Genomic DNA, 12,319 nt, shown 5'->3' with positions numbered 1-12,319 from the left:
AGGGGTTGAATTGGAGCTGTAGCCACCGGCCTACGCCAGAGCCACAGCAACGCTGAATCCGAGCCGCATCTGCAACCTACACCACAGCTCACGGCAACGCCGGATCGTTAACCCACTGAGCAAGGGCAGGGACCGAACCCGCAACCTCATGGTTCCTAGTCGGATTCGTTAACCACTGCGCCACGACGGGAACTCCCGGAAATAGACTCTTGGTGCTCAGAGCCCTCTTCCCTGTGGGTAAGACAGTCTGTTGGGACAAAATGAAGACTTTGTGTTTCTTTCCTGTCTCCCCCATCCACATTTAGAATTAACCTTGGGAATTCTTCTTCCAGGCATAGTAGGGGGTTTTCAAAGCCAGTGGGATCCTAGGCTCTGAAGAGCAGGACTTCTCCCTGCCGGGGGAGAACACAGGCTGTGTGGTCCTGCTGACGTTCATCAGGTTGTAGGGACTGGGTGCCATCTCCTGCTTGTTCCAGCACTGGATTGTTTGTAATTCCTTCTCCCTCTGAGACAACAAGGGGGGTGCACATTTGGAGGAGCAGATTCAGGGAAGAGAGGAGGGAGCTAGTGTGTTGATAACCAGCTCTGGGAAAACCTTGCTGAATTGCAAGTGACCCAACTGGGGTCCAAGTGTCAGGTCAGCCTCTTCCTAGTCGGGTGCTCTTGGACAAGTCTTAAGTTTTAGTTTCTTCATCTTGGTACCATGAGATGATGATATATGTGCTCACAGAGTTGTAAGCCTCAAGTGGGAGGAGATATGCGAGTGCCTTTGGTACTTTTTTTTTTTTTTTTTTTTCTTTTTAGGGCTTTACCCTTGGCATATGGAGGTTCCAAGGCTAGGGATCAAATCAGAGCTGTAGCTGCCGACCTAGGCCACAGCCACAGCAACATGGGATCTGAGCTATGTCTGCAGTGCACCCAACAGCTCATGGCAACTCTGGATCCTTAACCCACCGAATGAGGCCAGGGATTGAACCCACACCCTCATGGATGCCAGTCGGGTGTGTTACTGCTGAGCCACAACGGGAACTCTGGCTCTTGGTAAATTTGTAAACATCGAAGGGGCTGAAATGCCCTTGAGATCCATCGGATACCTGCTAAGTGCATAGCTCTGGGCTGTGCTTTTTAACATCTTCCTCAACCCCTAACGAGCAGTGAAACAAGTTGGCTCTGAGAGGCAGCTGAGATTTCTAAGCGGCCACAGCTTGTTGGTGACATTCCTGGGATGCATACCAGGGTTTTCTTGGTTCTGGTGAAAGGGGTCTTTCCCTGATACCGCTGTTCCCTCTCTGCCACAGAAGGCAGAAGCATCCCTAACACCTCCTCAGCTGTGACAGGAGTCGGTTTCCTGCATACCCAGCCATGCACGAGTCTTCCAAACGTAGCAGTGAATGCAGCGCTGCCCCATCTGGCTTGGCAGGGGCACCCGAGGCGTCCAAGGCTCTGGGCGCTGCACCCTTGCCAGTCACCCTCCCTTCTGATCCCATAGCCAGGGAGGCTGGAGTGAGTCCTGGGGCTGTGTGCCAGAGTCTTACACTTGTGCCCTTATGCCAGGGGCTGGGAGGAGAAAGCCAGTCCTTCCAGGCACTCTCCCTCTTCCCCATCATTCCTGGAAGGCTCCTTCTGGGTTTCTACCAAGAGCAAAAGTAGAAACATTTTTCTGAGACTGGTACCTGGTACAGCATACGAAGGCCCCAGCCCCAGAGATTCTAATCCAGAATGCGTGGGGAGGGGGCTAGGTATCTGCATGCTTACCAAATACCCCTCATTCTCTTGCAGGGTCATTTTTTTTTTTTTCTTTTTTTTGAGGGCCACACCCTTGGCAGACGGAGATTCCCAGGCTAAGGGTTGAATTGGAGCTACAGCGGCTGGCCTATACCACAGCCACAGCAATGCTAGATCCAAGCCTCATCTGCGACCTACACCACAGCTCAGCAAAGCTAGATCCTTGACCCACTGATCAAGGCCAGGGATTGAACCCTCATGCTCAGGAATACTAGTTGGATTCATTTCCACTGTGCCACAGTGGAACTCCCTGCAGGGTCCGTCTTGAAGAAATAGCCTTTATCCTGAGAAAAAGCAGCCGCACAGAAAGAGCTGGGTAGAATAGCCCCAGAGATCACACTTTTCTGGGGGAAGAAACTAGTCTGAATAACTTCCTCATTGCACCTCTTCTTCCCTTCTTCCCTTCCCAGCCCCCAGCTGATCCTCAATTCCAGCAGGCACCTCGGCTCCATTCCCCCAATCCTTCTGTGCTGTTTGAAGCAGGGGAGTTGTGTCTTATGTATATGGCCCCTTACAGTCGGCCAGTCTGTGTTTATTCATTCAGAGGCCTCCCTGTGTGCCTAGCACAGAACTAATTGTCGTGATACGAAGATCAGTGCCCAGTTAGTAGGCCCAGCAGATTCGTGAGCCCATGGTGAGGCATGCCATCACAAAGATGGGCTGGTAACGCAGTGGGCAGAGAGCGACAGATTCTTTCTGTGGGTTGTTGTGGGAGGTAAGAAAAGGGAATATAAGAGGTCTCCAGCAACTTAAATTCAGCGAGACTCCCCCCTTTGGTCTCTAACGGAGTAAGTAATGGGGGCAGGGGCGGGCCCGGCCCCTTTGCCGTCATGTGAGCAGGGAGCAACGTCGTCCCGATTCACACGTGCGCAGTAGTTCTTAATTTGCACAGAAAGCCCAGACTAATAAATCCACCACTCAATTGCAATCCCCACAGCGCGTTTATAGGCAGCAGCTGACTTTTATCAGCTCGTGTGTTCTTTCATATAAGCAGAGTTTTATGAGGGTCTCCTGAGCTGGCTCGTAACGCGATGAAACGCCTGCAAAACGCAACCATAAATCCCCGGCACCTGCCAAACAGAGGATGCTGTTTTCCAGGCACATTTTGTCCAGCTGGCGGCTCTGTCCCCTTGCCCAGTTTGCATTTTTGCACTTGTCTCTTTAAACTTGGATTTGTTTTTCAGCTCTCTGCGGCCTCTTTAAAGGCAACTGAAAAATGAGGGGTAGGGAAAAGGAACTAGAAAGTTACGTCTGTGCTAAAAATTACGTCTGGCTTATGTTGCCCTGAAAGCTGGTTTTGATCCCACTGCTAAAACCGAGATCAGGCTCCCTAGCCATACGAACCCCAGGGCCGGGGATGGAGGACAGTGCCAACCGAGCCCGTTATTAATACTTTGGTTCTTTTTTTCTGGGCCATCACCCTTTGTACTTGCCAAAGGCTCCAGTCCTCCGTTGTCAGTTCCGTAAATTAAAGGAACAGCTCCAGAGGCCTTTTCCCCAGATGGTTGCTAAGCATGACATCTCTTCCCAGCATTTCAAGCTCCCCCAACATAGATGAAGTTTAAATGCCCTCCCTCCTCCAAATAAGGCAAGACCTGGCCTCTCTGAGGATGCTGGTTGGTGGAGGAGGACTGGTTGCTGGGGAGAGCTGCAGATGCCTTGGAGCATGCTGTCCATCTAGGAAATGATGAGTGTGGCCCCAGGCTGTGCCCTCAGAATTCTTCACCTCTGTTTACAGTGTCTCTCAGTTTGGGCCAGGAGACCCCTAGGTCTGAAGAAGCCCCCTGGGGATACCCTTCAGGTGGCCTTATCTCTAGCTCACTTTCCCTTGACCCCACCAAAGGGTAGCTTCATGGGCATGTGACCCCTGTTTATAAGGGTCCCCCAGCCCAGACTAATGCTGTGATATCACTCTCTTGAAATTCTTAATCGTGTTTGAACAAGAGGCTGGGTTTTCATTTCACACAGGGCCCTGCCCCACTTCCCTCTGGTCCTACTGCAAGGAGCTGCCCTGAAGCTGTGGACAGACGCTCTCTCTCCTCCCAAGTCCAAGTCCAGGCCTGCAGAGTGCAGTTCCTTACCCATCAGTGAGGAGTCTGGTTTTGCCCCACTCCCCAGGGCTCCCTGTTATCCATTCTTCCTGTTACAGCCACTCCCCAGCACGTGACAGCATCTCTAAAGGCCCTGAAGAGGCCTCTTTCAGTCCTAACCCATTAGGTGTCATCACCTGCTCCTGGCCCTTCATCACCTTTCAGAAAAGACTTCAAGTTAATGTACTCTGGAGGAAGCCGCCTGCTCTGATGGATTGGCTGAGCCCTCTGCTAGAAAAAAGCAGCTGCTAATCCCCACCTCCACCCTGAAGGCAAGACATGGTTCCCCATCATGGGAAAGGGGGCCCCACTTAATTTCTCCAAGCCCAGCCAGGATACCCTCTGCTCTGTGATGTCTTCTCTTATTCCCCTACTCAAAACAACCCTTCCTTTCTCAGCACACTCCTCTCTTTTTTTTTTCACCCTTTTAAGAGCCACACCTGTGGTATATGGAAGTTCCAGGCTAGGGGTCAGAGTGGAGCTGCAGCTGCCCGCCACAGCCACAGCAGTGTAGGATCTGAGCCGAGTCTGCGACCTACACCACAGCTAACGGCAACACCGGATACTTAACCCGCTGAGCAAGGCCAGGGATTGAACCCGAGTCCTCATGGATCCTGGTTTCCTTCTGCTGAGCCACAACGGGAACTCCTATATCTCTTTCTATCTCTTCATTTTTTGTATCCATCCTTATAGCCCTTGAGCCCAGTGAGGGGCTCAGTAACTCTGGGGATTGAACTGAATGGCAGAAATGCTGCAGAGGCCTTTGCAGCTGCCTGGCCTGGAGAAGGTGGACCTGTCCCACCTGGTGGCAGATGGGGGGTGCAGGTGGTCCTTGGCAGAGCTGGCCAGCCACCAGTGGCCATGGCCTCCTTGGTGTCCTGGAAAGATCACAAGCCTTGGCAGAATCCCAGCCCTACTGCCCAGGGCTGTGGGGCCTCAGCTTTACCTCTTTTTCTGGGAAATGAGGATAATACCTGATTCCTGGGTATCCTGAAAATTAAGTGAGCTCATTCATTCAAAGCACAGAGGATGAGGCCCCACACAGTAGATTCTTTTTTGTTTCATTTTCAGCCGCTCCTCTGACATATGGAAGTTCCTGGGCCAGGGATTGAATCTGCTGCAGCAATGCCAGATCCTTAACCCACTGAGCCAGGCCAGGGATCGAACCTGCATATCCGCAGCGATCTGAGCTGCTACGATCAGGAACTTCCCACAGTGGGTTTGTCATCTGTCCGTTTTATTCTCCCATCCTCCACCCCCGGAGGACTTGAGGCTAAGGCCTTTCTCCTCTGTCGGGTACCAGCTGGGCTGAGAGCGTGGTCCCTGGCTACCTGTGCTTGGGAGCTGGGCCAGGTGACAGAAGTGAAACAGGGCAGGAATGGACCCCCACCCCAGTGACAGAGAGTCACAAGCCAGGCGGGGCAGAATATCCTCCCTTCCCAACCCTGCCTGGCTTGGGTCCCCAGATCCACCCGGCATTGCCACACCGGCGGAAATGGTGGTTGCCATCCCAGCCAAACCCGAGGGCTGTGGCGACAGCCCCAACCGGGCCCAGCCACCACATCAAGGTCGCAGCTCCACCCTCCTTTCTGCACCCCCTCTCCTTTCCAGGGAACCCAGGGTATAACCTTGGGCCCAGGGTCAGCCACCGGCTCCTGTGGCTGCTGTTGTGCCATGAAAAAGGCCCTGGACACTCACCCCTATGGGACCTGAGCAGGTGACTTGACCTCTCTGGACCCCAGTGTCTTCATCACAAAAGCAAAAGCAAAGCAGGGTAGTAGATGAAAGTTTCAACTTCATGAGACTTCTTCTGCTGTGAGAATTAAATGGGCTCATAAATGTAAAAGAACTTGAAATCATATACAAATAGAAATAATGTTCCTCCGAGAAGCAGCAGGGTGTGATGGAAAGAAGAGGAATTTGGGAGCTAAATAAGAATTGTACTATAATCGCTTTTTTTTGTTTGTTTGTTTGTCTTCTTAGGGCTGCACCCGCAGCATATGGAGGTTCCCAGGCTAGACCAGAGCCACAGCAATGCGGGATCCGAGCCGCATCTGCGACCTACACCACAGTTCACGGCAACACCGGATTCTTAACCCACTGAGCGAGGCCAGGGATCGAACCCACAACCTTGTGGTTCCTAGTCTGATCCATTTCCGCTGCGCCACAGCAGGAACTCCTGATCTGGAATTTAATCCTTGAGGAACTCCAGCGTTCCAACCTATTGCTTGGCAGTGTAAGACAGCCCTCCCCGGCCAGTGCCCTTAGGCCAGTCAGTGAGACCTGTCTGTGCCTCACTTTCCTCCCCCTGTGCCATGGAGACCTTGATCTCCCTCTGACAACCGCTGAGAAGACGTGAGCCCAGGAGTGGAGCATAACTGGTACTGCTCAAGGCTGGTGGGATGGTGGCTGACTCTCCAGCCCACAGCAGTGGCCTCCAGCAAGGCTTGTGACTTCCTGAGGCAGGCAGGGGTTCTCATGACCACTCAGAGAGGGAAGCCTGGTGTGGGTAGGAGCATGAGGTGTGTCCTTTCCTGGCTACACTTCAGAGGCAAGGTGGGCGGATATGAGCCACCCCGCTGCCCCGGGACAATCTGGGATCCACCTCATTTCATCTCTAGCCACTGAAATTCCCATCATGCTCCACGAGTGGCCCAAGGACCCAAATTCCACACCACTGCGTGGGGGAAAGTGCACCCCATGAACAAGCCCTGCCAACCTGTTTGTGAGAATAACCGGCACCACCTGTGCAAGCCAGGGCCTCAGAGCATTGATCCAAGGTGCCACGTCTGAGGAAGGCACTTCTTTCTGGTGGAGGACCCAAGCCTAGTGCCTTCCTCTGCCCAGTCATCCCTTGGCCTGGCTGCCTGGCCCAGCAGGAGACAAAAAAGACATGGAGTGGCCATCACTGAGACCCTGTGTCACTCCACCAAGTGAGGAATAAACAGTCTCCCCCTCAGTGACCACTTAAGAATTGAGGCCAGTCCTGGCTGCAATGGGGGTCCCTTCAGGGGCTTTATACAGCTTGTGTCCACCCCATATTCTGATTTAACTGGCTGGGATGCAGGCATTATATATATATTGTATTTTATGTGTGTGTGTGTGTGTGTGTGTGTGTGTGTGTGTTTGTGTATAACATATAGTATGTATGTGTGTGTGTGTATATATTTGCTTTTTAGAGCCACACCTGTGGCATCTGGAACTTCCCAGGCTAGAGGGCAAATTGGAGCTGCAGCTGCCGGCCTACACCACAGCCACAGCAATGAGGGATCGGAGTTGCATCTGCTATATACACCACAGCTCATGGAAATGTTGGATCCTTAACCCACTGAGCGAGGCCAGGGATTGAACCTGCATCCTCATGGATACCAGTCGGGTTCTCAACCTGCTGCGCCACAATGGGAACTCCAGGATGCAAGCATTTCAAAAGCACCCCCTCCCTGTGACTGTGATATGCCACAAAGGCAGAGAAGAGCTGCTTTTACACAACTCGTTCATTTAGAATCTTCTGGAGTGTCATGGCATGTCATACACCATGCCAGGATCTGAGGTGAACAAGAGTCTGGGCCTCTACCCTCATGAGGCCTGTATTCTAGTGGGGAGACAAAATAAGCAGGAAAGTGGATAGTTGCAATTGGTAGTAAGTGCCATATTGGACATGGAACAGTAAGGCCGTGAAAGCGAGAGATGGATATTAATCAGCAGTTCTCAGTGTGTGTCTGGAGACTTTGAGGCCCTTTCAGGGGATCTGCAAGGAGGACATGTTTTATAACACAGTGGTCCTTTAGGGATTGGTTCCAGGGCCCCCAAGGATACCAAAATCTGCAGGTACTCAAGGCCTTATATAAATAAAATGGCATGTGGGGTTCCGGCTGTGGAGCAGTGGCTAATGATCTGGCTTGTCTCTGTGGAGGTGCCATCTTGATACCTGGCCCTGAGCAGTTAAGGATCCAGAATTGCTGCGGCATAGGTGGCATAGATCCCTGGCTGGAGAACTTCCATATGTCCTGGCTGTGGCCATAAAAAAAAAAAGTAATAAAATAAAATGGCGTAGTGTTTACACATCCTCATGTATACTTTACATCATCTCTAGGTTACTTTTTATTTTTTTGTCTTTTTAGGGCTGCACCCACGGCATATGGAAGCTCTGAGGCTAGGAGTTGAATCGGAGCTACAGCTGCCGGCCTATACCACAGCCACAGCAACACCAGATCCAAGCCACATCTGCAACCTACACCGGTTCCCCAACCCACTGAGCAAGGCCACCGATGGAACTCGCATCCTAATGGATACTAGTGGGATTCATTTCCACTGCGCCACCATGGAAACTCCTCCAGGTTACTTTTAATACCTAATACAGTGTAAATGCTATGTAAATGGTTGTCAGTGAGGCAAATTCAAGTTTTGCTTTTTGGAACTTTCTGGACTCTTTCCCCCCCCCAATATTTTCGATCCTCAACTGGTTGAATTCGCAGATGCAGAACCATGGATGCAGCGGGCTGACCGTGCTAAGATGCTGTTTGCCTTTTCTACTCTCGTTCTCTCACAAGTGGGAGGGAGAGACTGTTTATCCCTCGCCTGGCCGGAGTTCTACTGGGTCTAACAGGGGAGTTTTCAGATGCCCTGTGGTGTGTAATGACATCCTCACTCTGACAGATAACGAGGGCTGTGCTTGTGTGTTCCAGTGTTTTAAGATGTTCTCAGATTTAATGTCTGTTTTGGCAAATGTTGATAGATACGGCCCGCGTGAACACAAACAGAAGCTCTTTGGGTCCTCCATGTTTAAGAATCTAATGGAGTCATGAAACCAAAGAGTTTGAAAACTGCTGATCCAGGGGAAGGGGCTTCTAGAGGGTCCTGAGCTGTGGAAACCAGTATGGTGTGTTCAGGAAGGAGCAGGAAGGATTTCCCATCGTGACTCAGCCGTTAACAAACCCAACTATCATCCATGAGGACATGAATTCAATCCCTGGCCTTGCTCAGTGGGTTAAGGATCCAGCATTGCCCTGAGCTGTGGTGTAGGTCGCACACGAAGCTCAGATCCTGAGTTGCTGTGGCTGTGGTGTAGACTGGCAGCTACAGCTCTGATTCAACCCCTAGCCTGGGAACCTCCATGTGCCGTGGGTGTGCACCCCCACCCATAAAAAAAGGAAAGAGCAGGAAGGTAAGGAGACTAGAGTGAAGAGAGAAGGGGGGGTGGCAGATGAGGTCAGAGGGGGAAGTGGAAACCAGGCATGCGGGGGTCTGGAGGGAGGTCTGCTTTAAGCCAAAGAGGACAAGAGGCAGTTCAGGTGTTGAGAGAAGAGGGAGACAACAGCTGTGGAGATGGAGAGATGGGGATTCCAGATACCCGGAAGGCGGAGTCAGCAGGACCTGGTGATAAATCAAATGTAAGGAATAGGGGACGATGGCCCCAGCTTGCCAGCCAGTCATCAAGGCAGGGGACACGACAAAGGGGCTGGATGAGCTTTAGGGGGACTGGTGTAGGATGTTCAGCTGGCTTCTGGAGAGATGCATTTGCCCATCACTAGAGGAGTCAGGACCACAGTGGTGAGGCTTTTGGAGAAGGTGTGCTGAAAAGAGAAAAGGTTCCTGAGGACCTTTGCTGGGGAGCCCCAACCTGCAGGACATGGTCTGCGTTGATGTCAGACAGGGTCAGGGAAGGACCAGAAGGTCGTGGGGGCCAGGAGCCAAAGAAGGAGATGGTTTATCGAGTTCTCCTGTGGCGCAGCAGGTTAAGGATCCAGTGTTGTCCTTCAGTGGCTCACTGTGGTGAGGGTTCGATCCCTGGCCCAGAATCTTCCATGTGCCACAGGCATGGCCCAAAAGGCCAAAAATCCAAAAAACAAAGAGGCCATTTCAAGAAGGAAGGCAGGCCTGGGCTGGTAAAAGTGCAGAGGGATCGTGTGGAGGACGATGGCTGTGACCCCTGTAGGAAGAGTTTCTTGGGTTGGGGGAAAACTAGTTTGCAACGGGGTGAGGGGTGGAGGGTGAGAGGAAATGAGGACATGGAAGTGATGCGTGCAGAGAGACTTCCAGGAGGGAAAGGAAGAACTCAGCTTGAAGGAGATGCAGAGGGGGGCTTTTAGGATGGAGGAGACAGGAACCTTTTGTATAGGCTGGGAGGGGAGGTTGATGGCACCAGGTCCCAGAGCACAGGTGGGGAGCTTGGCTCAGGTACCCAGGGAGGGAAGGACAGAAACAGTTACCGTGAGTTTGGTGGGAGGATGGGAAGTGGAGGGAGTGTCATCTGGGTGGCAGGTAGCAGGCAGGTGCATTGTCAAAGGGGAGATCAGGCAGGTGGAGACTTGACAAGGGAAAGGAAAGTTTGAACGGCCACTAAGAGTCCTGAGTGAGGAAGCTGCTGAGCTCATCAGCAAGGCTGGGCCTGAGATTTCTCTATTCCTCCCCCAGAGTGGACCCAGAGGGCTCAGAAAACACCAAATAGACTGGCTTTAAGCAGTGATTCCCCTCAAATTGCTCCTTATACCTTCCCCTAAATATTTCTCTGTTATCTTCACCATATTGAGAGGAAATGAGTGGAAAAGGAGTGGGAATTGACATTCTGACTTGAGGTGGGAAAATAGAAGAGAGAAGCCCCAGAGTTCCCGTTGTGGCTCGGCAGAAATGAACCTGACCATTATCCACGAGGATTGGTCTGATCCCTGGCCTCATTCTGTGGGTTAAGGATCCTGTGTTGCTGTGAGCTGCGGTGTAGGTCACAGACGTGGCTTGGATCTGGCATTGCTGTGGCTGTGGTGTAGGCCAGCAGCTGCAGCTTGGATTTGACCCCTAGCCTGGGAACTTCCATATACCATGAATGCAGCCCTAAAAAGCAAAAAAAAAAAAAAAAGAAGAAGAAGGAGGGAGAAACTCTCAAAACACTTCTGCAAGGAGCCAGGATCATAATGTGGAAATCTTGGTTCGCTGGACAGGACCCCTGGGCAGTGGGGCCTCGAAGGTCCTCTGTCTCCCTATCCCCCCATGGCTCCCTTCCTCCCACGATCCCTCTAGGCTCATCAGCCTTGACTCCTCCCTCTTTTCTACCTGCTGGTCCCCCTACCCCTGCTCTGGCTCCAGCATGTCAGTCCCCAGGATGGTAGCAATGTCCATGCCTCTCATGAGAATGTCCTTTCCCCTCCTTCCCTCCCTTGCCAGTCCCACCATTGGCCTCTGCCTCCAGTCCCTCTCCCCGACCGCCCTCTGCCAGGGGGATCGTTCTGACATAAACACAAAGCTACCTGGGTAGCCTTTGACTCCTGAAGTCTTTCAGAGCTTCCCAGAGTGTCTAGCTGGAGACCCAAACGCTTCAGCATTGGTGCTCCAGGCCCCTCATTGGCCCACCAACCCCATTTCATTTCCCAGCCTTCCTCAGGTCCCCTCTGCCCCCATACCTTTGTTCACAGGGGTTCTTCTGCGGGGAAGCCCCGCTGCTCTTATCCACCTGGGGGAGAGGGAGGAGTTCTGGTCACCTTTCAGGGCTCAGCTGAAACACCACCTCCCTTGTAAATTGGTGACCTGTATCCCAGTAGAGTAGCCCATCCTGCTTTGTGGTAACCAGCTGTATATACATCCATCTCCTTCCCCTGGACTGTGAGCTCCTGCCACACAGGGGCCAGGGCTGATCCTCTGTGACATCCCAGCAAGGAGCTGGGTTTGGAGCCTTGTGGGTGCTGAGATAAATGAGTGAGTCACTACCCTCATGGATCTTGTGCCATCAGTGTGGGAACAACTGCTACAGCTGTCTTTTGTGTGAGTGTGTGGCTTTCTAGGGCCGCACCTGAGCCATATGGAGGTTCCCAGGCTAGGGGTCCAATTGGAGCTATAGCTGCCGACCTACGCCACAGCTACAGCGACATGGGATCCGAGCCATGTCTGCGACCTACACCACAGCTCACAGCAATGCCAGATCCTTAACCCACTGAGTGATGCCAGGGATCGAATCCACAACCTCATCTTTCCTGGTCTGATTCGTTTCCGCTGCGCCATGACAGGAACTCCTGTCTTCATTTTTTTTTTTTTTTGATGTGTTATCCAGTTTTATACAACCCCCAAATGCATAGGCATTCAAAGACCCAGGGAGGTGGGCTTGGCAGAGCACATGGATGAGGACGGACCCTTGGGAACCTGCAGAGGACCACGGGCACCTTGCTTCCCGGTGCCTCTGCAGAAGCTTTCCACGAGGCCATGAGCTAGGAGCCCTGGGAGTCCCACCCTGCCAGCTGGGCCTCTGGACCAGGGAGCACTGAGACTTGGGAAGCACTAAAGAGGTAGCCATCACTCAGCTCAGGTTGGCATAAGTCTGCACTGCCCAGAGACAGGGGGCTGCCTGAAATGAATCCTGCTCTAAGAGGCCCTGGCTCCCTGAGCCTGCGTGACAGCCCAGACAGTTAAAAGGGTTGTGCATAGTCACATCTGCAGGTAATTTCTGCATCCATCTGCAC

Source organism: Sus scrofa, chromosome 6 (genome assembly GCF_054392235.1).
Source record: "Sus scrofa isolate SSC_HxYL_T2T_F1_AM1 chromosome 6, Sscrofa_HxYL_maternal_Yorkshire_Landrace_v2.0, whole genome shotgun sequence".
NCBI classification, from domain to species: domain Eukaryota; kingdom Metazoa; phylum Chordata; class Mammalia; order Artiodactyla; family Suidae; genus Sus; species Sus scrofa.
This window is presented reverse-complemented; position numbering follows the sequence as displayed.